The sequence below is a fragment of the Sceloporus occidentalis genome, unplaced genomic scaffold (assembly GCF_023333645.1).
Source record: "Sceloporus occidentalis isolate IW3139 unplaced genomic scaffold, rSceOcc1.0.p SCAF_441, whole genome shotgun sequence".
NCBI classification, from domain to species: domain Eukaryota; kingdom Metazoa; phylum Chordata; class Lepidosauria; order Squamata; family Phrynosomatidae; genus Sceloporus; species Sceloporus occidentalis.
In genome coordinates, this window is record NW_028317421.1 from 235545 (window position 1) to 246071 (window position 10527).

At 38.4% G+C, this 10527-nt stretch overlaps 1 pseudogene; it reads right to left on the reverse strand.

Annotated features, from left to right (window-relative positions):
• Window positions 1-9744: 9744 nt before the first annotated feature.
• Window positions 9745-9863, reverse strand: LOC149271959 (5S ribosomal RNA; annotated as a pseudogene).
• Window positions 9864-10527: the final 664 nt, after the last annotated feature.

The following is a 10527-nucleotide window of genomic DNA, read 5'->3' on the forward strand; positions in this document are numbered from 1 at the left end:
ACACACACAAAAATACTACTGCAAACTTTAAAAAAATGCTGGTGGTAAAATGTGTGCATGCAAAGAGTTAAAATACCAGCATTTAAAATACCCTGGGGTGTCTAGTTTTCAAAAATATATGGTTTTGTTGGGCATACTGAAATGGCCCGGCTCAAAGATGTACCAAATAGGGCACGGGCAGTGGATCCCCAAATGCCAAAGTTCAACATTGAAAAATGTGCATGCCCCAAATGTGGCTCTTTTGCCCCCGAACAGCCAGGCAAAATCATTCATGTGGGGTATCACTGCGCTCAGGAGATGTTGCTGAACACATATTGGGGTGTTTTGTGATAGTGACATATACGAGAACTTTTTAATTCATACCTGAAGTAAAATGTGTGTGACAAAACAAATGGAAAAAAATGACTATCACAAAGTTTGACAAAGACTGGTGGTAGATATGGTGCATGGAAAGAGTTAAAATACTAGCATTTGAAATACCCTGGGGTGTCTAGTTTTCAAAAATATATAGCTTTATTGGGCACACTGAAATGGCCCGGCTCAAAGATGTACCAAATAGGGCATGGGCAGTGGATCCCCAAATGCCAAAGTGCAACATTGAAAAATGTGCATGCCCCAAATGTGGCCCTTTTGCCCCCAAACAGCCAGGCAAAATCATTCATGTGAGGTATCGCTGTACTCAGGAGATGTTGCTAAACACATATTGGGGTGTTTTTTGATAGTGACATATACCAGAACCTGTTTATTTATACCTAAAGTAAAATGTGTGTGAAAAAACAAATGCAAAAAAATTACTACCATAAAGTTTGACAAAGGCTGATGGTAGAATAAGTGCTTGGAAAGGGTTAAAATACCAGCATTTGGAATACCCTGGGCTGTCTAGTTTTCAAAAATATATGACTTGATGGGGTAAATTGCATTGGCCGGCTTCAAAGATACCCGAAATGGCACATGGGGGGAAGAATTACCAGATTTGGAAAAAATGGCTTTGAAATAGCAAAACGGTACCTGTACTTATTGCTCCATAACGTGCAGAAAAAAGCAAAAAAACATAAAAACATTGGGTATTTCTAAACTCAGGACAAATAGTAGAATCTATTTAGCAGGTTTTTTTATTACCTTTTATAGATGAGTAAAAGATTTTTCAACTAAAAGTTAGAAACAGTCATTTTTTTCAAAATTTTTCACCATATTTTATACTTTTTTTAATAGTAAATAATATGATACAATCAAAACAATGTCATCTAAAGAAAGCCCTTCTTGTCCTGAAAAAAACAATATCTAATGTGTGTGGGTTCAGTAAACGGGAAAGAAGAAAATTACAGCTAAACACGAGCAGCGCAGAAATGTTAAAACGGCCATTGTCACGAAGGGTACAAAAAGTAAAATCAGCCTTTGTCACGAAGGGGTTAACACTGCCGCGGCCCAATAAAACACTCCTCTCAGTGTTTCAGAAACGTACAAAAACAGCAATCGGGGCGCATGTGTATATAGGAAAAAAGAGAAATATATATATATGATAGTGTGATACCGTCTGTAAAAAACAATATGTGTAAATGTGTATATGCACTCACAAGCAGTGCTACTGTTTCTAGCAATTTGTTATCTGAATCTGTTGGTGGCAGGTTCCAGGGGGTTAAGTCATCCCATGCAACAAGTTCATTCATTTCATGCCCATCCTTCTTTGGCGTTGAGTGTTTAGGCAGTTGGCCCAAGGATTTGATGGAAATATCAAACTCAATCATGGCTATATGGCTATGTGGCCAGTATAACTGAGCTGCAAAAGCAAATTCTGCATTTCTCACCACTAACTAAAGTAAACCATCTCATACTTACAGGCAATAGGAAGCAACTTCGAATAAAGTAAACATTGCCCTAGTAAATTAGATAAATGGTTTAAATGTTATAATGAGTCTTAAAGTGATATTTATTAACTAAAATAAACTGAGATAGTGGGTTCTATACAATTATGTGAGATAAATCAGTTATTGTTTTTTTGACTAAATAGGTTGTATTTCCGTTGGTATTCAATGAGCTGAGATAGATTAACTTAAGCCACTGAATAGAGCTGGATATTTCAATATGCTGATTTAGACATATGTTAAAATGGACCAAACTAGACTTATTCTGCTGTTAAAACATTTCCAAATTAGCCCAGCATAATACATAATTAAATTGGTAACATTTATTTAAGGCTGTGATTAACCCGTTAATGACCAGGGTTTTTTTGTGTTTTTTTAATGCTTTCCAAAAAAATATCAGATACATTTCCATCTTTATTCAACTATGATTTCCTACCAACTCATTCAGTCCATCCCTACAAATTATATATTGTGTTTTTAGAAGACAAGTATACATAAAACATTATTTAATATGAAAAAAATTTCTAAAAATAGGAAAAATTCAATTTTTCAAAGTTTATTCTATTACAAAATATACATAGCCAGTGCAAAGTAAGAAAAAAAATGTATTTAGGTATTTGCCTTGATTTTGGAAACACCTCATATGGCTGGTATTTATTTTGGTAGTTACTGGGTTAATGGGATATATATAATATGCTTGGAGTTTAACCCACAAAAGTGGCCAGAAAAAGCTATACTGCTGTATAAAGGTATACAGTGCCCTCCACGAATATAGGCACCCTTGGTTTAAAATGAGCTAAAAATGCTGTGAAAATTTGTCTTTATTGTTTAACCCTTTCATCTTTTCTTCAAATAATACACAGAAATACTCTGCTATCATGGATATCAAACAATTGCAAACACAACACAGGTTTTTAAAAAAATAAAATAAAAATGAAATATATGTGTGGCAGAATTATCGGCACCCTTTTAGTTAATACTTTGTGCTTACCTCCCTTTGCCAAGATAACAGCTCTGAGTCTTTTATAATGCCCGATGAGGTTGGAGAATACATGGCGAGGGATCTCAGATTCCTCCATACAAAATCTCTCCCCATCTTTTAAATTTCAAGGTCGACGCTGGTGGACTGTCCACATGTTTTCTATGGAGTTCAAATCAGGGGACAGCGATGGCCATAGTAGGACCTGGATTTTATCAGCCCCAAAACATTAAAAGAGCTACCACCATATTTAACCGTGGGCATGTGGTCCTTTTCCATATGGCTACCTCTCTGTGTGCGCCAAACCCACTACTGGTGTTTATTGGCAAGAAAACTTTTCTTTGGTTTCACACGACCATAGAACCCAATCCTATCTGAAGTTGTGGTAGTGTCCGGCGAACTGAAGCCAGTTGAGTTTATTTTTGGATGAGAGTAGAAACTTTTTTCTTCAAACCTTCCAAACAACTTGTGGTGATGTAGGCGACGTTGGATTGTAGTTTTGAAGATTTTCTGACCCCAAGACGCAACTTATTTCTGCAATTCATCAGCTGTGATCCTTGGAGATTTTTTTTGCGACTAGAACCATCCTCTTCACAGTCCTTTGAGACAATATAGACACATATTGGCTCGAATATAGGCCGCACTTTCCCCCCCACTTTAAGTCTTTAAAGTGGGGGTGCGGCCTATATTCGGGGTCTAGCGCCCGACGCCCGGGACATGCAGTCCCGGGCCCCGGGCAGGCAGCTGGGTTAGGATACAGATCCCCCGCAGCGGTGCAGGGGACCTGTATCCTACTCTCCGATACGCTCAGACAGCCTCCCCTGCCAGCACTTTCACGGGGGGGGTGCCGGCACGGGAGGTTGTCTAAGCGCATCGTGTGGACGGTCACCGGCTGCGGCGATGCGGGTAAACAGCCTCCGCTGCCGGCACGTCTGCACGATGTGCTTTAACAATCTCCCTTGCTGGGAATTCCCACGGGGGGAGTCCCGGCAAGGGAGATTGTTAAAGCACATCGTGCAGATGTCCCAGCAGCGGAGGTTGTTTACCCACATCGCCGCAGCCGGTGACCGTCCGCACGATGCGTTTTACCTCTGCCCCCAAGACTTACCAGAGCAGACTCCCGGGTGTCTTGCGGGGCCGGTGGGGGACATCTACGCAATACGCGTATACAACTTCCGGTGCCGGCACATCCGCTGAGTGCCGGCACCGGAAGTTGTATACGCGTATTGCGTAGATGTCCCCCGCCGGCACCCGGGAGTCTGCTCTGGTAAGTCGGGGGGGGCAGAGTGGCAGCATATCTCGGGGGGGGAGGAGGAGGACAGTGGCAGCATATCTCGGGGGGGAGAGAGAGTGGCAGTATGTTTTTTTGGTTCTTTTTTAAAGAAAACCAAACTTTTAGGGTGCGGCCTATAGACGGGGGCGGCCTATATCCGAGCCAATACGGTACTTTTCCTTCCAGGTTAATTCATAACATTTCCAGTTGACTGGAACTCCTTAATTATTTCACTGGTGGTGGAAGTAGGCATTTTCAGTGCTTTTGCCATTTTCCTAAAGCCACCTATAAAAACCATTCGCCTCATCCAGTCTGCCCGACATCTTAAAACTTTCCTTAGTACCTGGCCTTATCTTATATCTAGCTTAACTTATGCATATCCTATGCTTTCTTAAACACCTTCTCTGTATTAACATCTACCACTTCTGATGGAAGGCTCTTCCATGAAGTCACTACCCTTTCAGTTAAGAAATATTTTCTGATGTTTCTCCTTTTAAATAAACTCCCTTTAAGTATTTAAAAACTTAAATCCTATCCTCTGAAATAATTACCCCTAAATCCCTTTCCTCACACGTTGAGGTTAGGACCGTATCAAATATTCTATACTCTGCCCTTGGGTTGTTATGCACGGTGTGGTGTTTAAACCAAATATAAAAATATATCTCACAAAGGTTTGTCTACATTAAAAGGTATTTATTATAAGGTAACAACACAGCAAACACGTTTATCTCGTATACACACGCATAGCCAAACCCCACAGGACAACAACCCCCTTTTATCTCTCTCTCTATACATATAACAATTCCCTTCAACACAATTTGATCTCACCCAACGTTAAGCCTCCAGATCCGATAATAGCTCACTGCTGGGAGCTGACTCTTACCACATCCACCATGGAGGAAAAGGAAAAAAAGAACTGAAAGAGTCCATGTGTGGTATTATATTATATACCCTTCATTTGACATCACATCCTGTTTCATCACTTCCTTTAGTGAACTGTGGGAGGGAAGGATTCTAAGAACGCCCACCTTAACCTATTCCCTTTGTTTATGGGGAGAAGACAAGTTACCACACACGGGTGCATTACTTTGCATTTATCAATGCCACAGCTCTGACCATTTTTCCAGTTTATCTAAATCATTTGCCATTTGGCTTATCCCTCCAGGAACATCAACCCTGTTTGGAAACTTTTGTGTCATCTGCAAAAAGACATACCTTTCCATCAACAATATCACTAATAAAAAATATTTCCCATTTTGTGAAGCTCAACAATCTTTTGCCCCACATCACAGCCATATTTTTTGGTTTTACCCATTATGATCAATGACTAAGGGAATTTGGCCTATGTGTTACCTAATATTTATACCCCCGTGAAACAGGAAGTCATGGTTGAACAACTTCCTATTCCAAGTCACCCAGATGTACTAAAAAATGTAAACTATCAATGGAAACATACGTCAACACAAATTTTCACACAGCTCATGTCAATATTAGTGAAGGGCACTGTATACCTTTATACAGCAGTATAGCTTTTTCTATACTTTTGGGGCCCAACTATAATATATTATATATATATATATATATATATATATATATATATATATATATATATGTTTGAAAACAGTGATGCACGTCTTTCATATTTTGCCCAGTAACTACCAAAATTAATATAAATACCAGGCATAGGAGGTGTTTCCAAAATCAAGGTAAATACCTAAATAAAGTTAGATTTTTTATTCTACTTACTTTACACTGGCTATGTATATTTTTTAATAGAAGCAACTGTGAAAAGAATTGTATTTTTTAGAATTTGTTTTCAATATTAAATGGTTTGTGTATATAAGAGCCTACTTGTCCTCTAAAAACTCAATATATAATTTGTGGGGATGCACTGAATGAGTTGGTAGGAAATTATAGATTAATAAAGATGGAAATTTATGTGGTAGTTTTTTGGAAAGCATTGTAAAATAAACGCTGGGGTTAATCACATGGTTTAAAGAAATCTTACCAATTTAATTATCTATTATTCAGGGCTAATTTGTGAATGTTTTAACAGCCGAATAAGCCTAGGTTGGTCCATTTTAACACATGTCTAAATCAGAATACTGAAATATCCAGCTCTATTCAGTGGCTTAAGTTAATCTATCTCAGCTCATTGAATACCAACAGAAATACAACCTATTTAGTCAAAAAAACAATAACTGATTTATCTCACATAATTGGATAGAACCCACTATCTCAGTTTATTTTAGTTAATAAATATCACTTTAAGACTCACTATAACATTTAAACCATTTATCTAATTTACTAGGGCAATGTTTCTTATCTTATCTTATTTCATTTTGGTTTTTATCACTTTTATTTTTGACACGTGACAGGGTGTTAAAGGTTTCATATTTCTAGAAACAGTAAAAGAACAGATTTTGAAAACACTGGATCCTGGACAATGGCTTTGCGATGAAGCTATTGAAGAAGCCATAAGCAACTTCATCTGCCAGAGAAATCTTACAGAAAAGATTTTGATGTGCCCCACCTACATTTACCAAAGTTTGGTGCGAGGAAGAGCAGACATTTTCTACAGCTTCTTGGGGGAAAATGTCGCCTTAAACAAAGACATTTTGTTGGTTCCTTTTAACACGGATTCCTGGGGCTCCGGACAGCGCTGGTGCCTTGGTGTAGTCCTTTTTAACACCAGGGAGGTGATAGTCATAGATTCCATGAAGGAAAAAGAAAGAGCAAAAGAAAATTGTGAAATATTATTGTCTATTGCAGCTGCTTGTTACCAACTGGCAAACTTATGTTTTATCAGAGAAGAGTGGATGGCATACTTGTGTGAGGACTCAATAAAACAAAATAACAGTTCCTTTAGTGTGTGTGCAGATTCCTCATTCTGGTGACCAACATATTACAAGTGTCACCAGTGTTCAAAATGACAAAAATCTATATGATATGTCAGATGGATTTCTCTGAAAAACAAGGTATATCCTATGGGCATTCACTCAATACTGTCATTCACCTGTCATTCCATAGAAAACAGCTATAATCCCACATAGTATTAGACCCTGTGTCTGTACTAGTGGAGTATATGTGCCAAAGATATATATGATATTTCAGAGGGTTTTGTCTGAAAAACAGGTTTGATTTTTCTCCCATTATATCCTATGGGCATTCCGTCAATACTATCATTCACCTGTCATTCCATAGAACACAGCTATAATTCCACTAAATATGAGTTTTAGAACCTGTAGCTGTACTAGGGGAGTATATATGACAAAGATCTATATGATATGTCAGATGGATTTCTCTAAAAAACAAGATTATTTTTCTCCCATTATATCCTATAGGCATTCCCTCAAAACTGTGATTCACCTGTCATTCCATAGAAAACAGCTATAATCCCACATAATATGAGTTTTAGACCCTGTGTCTGTACTAGTGGAGTATGTGTGCCAAAGATCTATATGATATGTCAGAGGGTTTTGTCTGAAAAACAGGTTTGATTTTTCTCCCATTATATCCTATGGGCATTCCCTCAATATTGTCATTCACCTGTCATTCCATAGAACACAGCTATAATTCCACTTAATATGAGTTTTAGATCCCGTGTCTGTACTAGGGGAGTATACATGACAAAGATCTATATGATATGTCAGAGGGTTTTCTCTAAAAAAACAAGTTTCATTTTTCTCCCATTATATCCTATGGGCATTCCCTCAATACTGTCAGTCACCTGTCATTCCATAGAAAACAGCTATAATCCCACATAATATGAGTTTTAGATCCTGTGTCTGTACTAGGGGAGTATGTGTGCCAAAGATCTATATGATATGTCAGAGGGTTTTGTCTGAAAAACAGGTTTGATTTTTCTAGCATTATATCCTATGGGCATTCACTCAATACTGTCAGTCACCTGTCATTCCATAGAAAACAGCTATAATCCCACATAATATGAGTTTTAGATCCTGTGTCTGTACTAGGGGAGTATGTGTGCCAAAGATCTATATGATATGTCAGAGGGTTTTGTCTGAAAAACAGGTTTGATTTTTCTCCCATTATATCCTATGGGCATTCCCTCAATATTGTCATTCACCTGTCATTCCATAGAACACAGCTATAATTCCACTTAATATGAGTTTTAGATCCCGTGTCTGTACTAGGGGAGTATACATGACAAAGATCTATATGATATGTCAGAGGGTTTTCTCTAAAAAAACAAGTTTCATTTTTCTCCCATTATATCCTATGGGCATTCCCTCAATATTGTCATTCACCTGTCATTCCATAGAACACAGCTATAATTCCACTTAATATGAGGTTTAGAACCTATAACTGTACAAGGGGAGTATACATGACAAAGATCTATATAATATGTCAGAGGGTTTTCTCTAAAAAAACAAGTTTCATTTTTCTCCCATTATATCCTATGGGCATTCACTCAAAACTGTCATTCACCTGTCATTCCATAGAAAACAGCTATAATCCCACATAATCTGAGTTTTAGATCCTGTGTCTGTGCTCGGGGAGTATGTGTGCCAAAGATCTAAATGATATGTCTTAAACTTTTATTTCAAAATCAATTATTCTTTTCCCTTCCATTATAGTCTATGGGCATTCCTCCCCATTATAGTCTATGGGCATTCCTCCCCATTATAGTCTATGGGCATTCCATTTTGTCATTCATTTTAGTATGTCCCTGCATGATCGCTCCATGAGAGAGCCACAGTTCAGCGGTAACCCATTCAGTGCCATGATCGCAGGATTTTATGGTTAATGGGGTCTTTGGGGTTATTTTAGGGGCAGTTATGGTTAATGGGGTAGGGTTAATTTAATGCTGAGGATTAATTTAATTAATTTAATAAAGTTAATTTAAGGTGCAGTTAGAGGTAAAGGGGGGCAAATTAAGGGGACTCTAAATCCTGTGGGCGGTGAAGATTAATCCTGTATTTATTTATAAAAGTATGGTGTCAGTGAGATTCTCTGAATCATTCTCTGAAGGATTTGAATCTCTGAATGATTCTCTGAACGACTCTCTGCCTTCAGTGACATCACCAGAGTAGGCAGGCAGGAGGATTCATAGATTCTAATAAAAGGGGTAGGGCCAAACATCAGTGTGACTGCAGGGAGGGACTGGGAAATAGTAACTCCTGTGAGTCACACTGAGTGATCTAAAGAATCGGATCATTTAAATGAACGACTCAAAATGATCCGATTCACTTTACTGATCCGAACTTCCCATTGCTATTGTAAAGATCCAGCTAAGCCACCCACTCATCCTTTAGTTCAGGGGGCCCACCCCTTTCCTCACTTTCTAATTACTGCAATCTGCTGACTAGCTGTAAAGTGACATTCACCACCAACTAAACTCAAACCATATCTAACTCCCTTATCCACTCATCTCCGGCGCTAGAGATTGGAAGGCCAAAAAACACAACAAAAAAAAAAAAACAGAAAAAATGCGAATTACTATTTGTTTTATATAGCGCCATACAATTTTGTAGCGCTGTACAATGGGATATGTTATTTTACAATGATAAATAATGTGTATGACATTGTACTTAAACTATGTAACAGAAGACCTCAATGAAAGACTTCTGAGATTTTTTTTTTTTTTTTTTTTTTTTTTTTTTAAAAGCCTACAACACCTGGTATTACCGGGCAGTCTCCCATCCAGGTACTAACCAGGCCCAACCCTACTTAGCTTCCGAGATCAGACGAGATCAGGCACTTTCAGGGTGGTATGGCCACAGGCGACTTCTGAGACTTTATGTAGAGTCTCAAATCATAGCAAGTTCTTCCCACCTGAAGACAAGCAAATCCTGGAATGCAATTCTCAAATAAGAACAGTATGCATTTCTGTCTTTAGTGGAGCTACAGGGAAAAAGGTTTCAGTTTAGTTTGGTTCTAGAGACGCACCGATATATTGGTGGCCGAAAAATATGGGCCGAAAAGGGCATTATCGGCAAAATGTCGAAATAAAAAAAAAACGGCCGAAAATAATCGGCCACAGGGGCTGTGCTGCTTACCTGCACGTTGGTTGCACAGTGTGCGAGCAGCATCTCGGCCAGGAAAAGCAGGAACCCAGTGGAGTCACGTGAATGCACATCACGTGACTCTGGGGGTTATAAGGCATATCTGGGAGGCAGTGTGGCAAGCCTGGGCTCAGATGTGCATAACGGTGGGGGGGCAGGTTGGGAAATAAAACATTCTGATGTTTTTTTAACATCCAGTTTGTTCATTAAATTATTTGAAATAAACAAAAAAATTGAATACATTTTTATCCGATTAATCGAAAAAATAATCGTCCAACTTATCGATTATGAAAATAATCATTAGTTGCAGCTAGGGCTGCAACAACTAATCGGTAAAATGGATTATAATCTATAATGAAAATCGTTGCCAACAAATTTCATTTT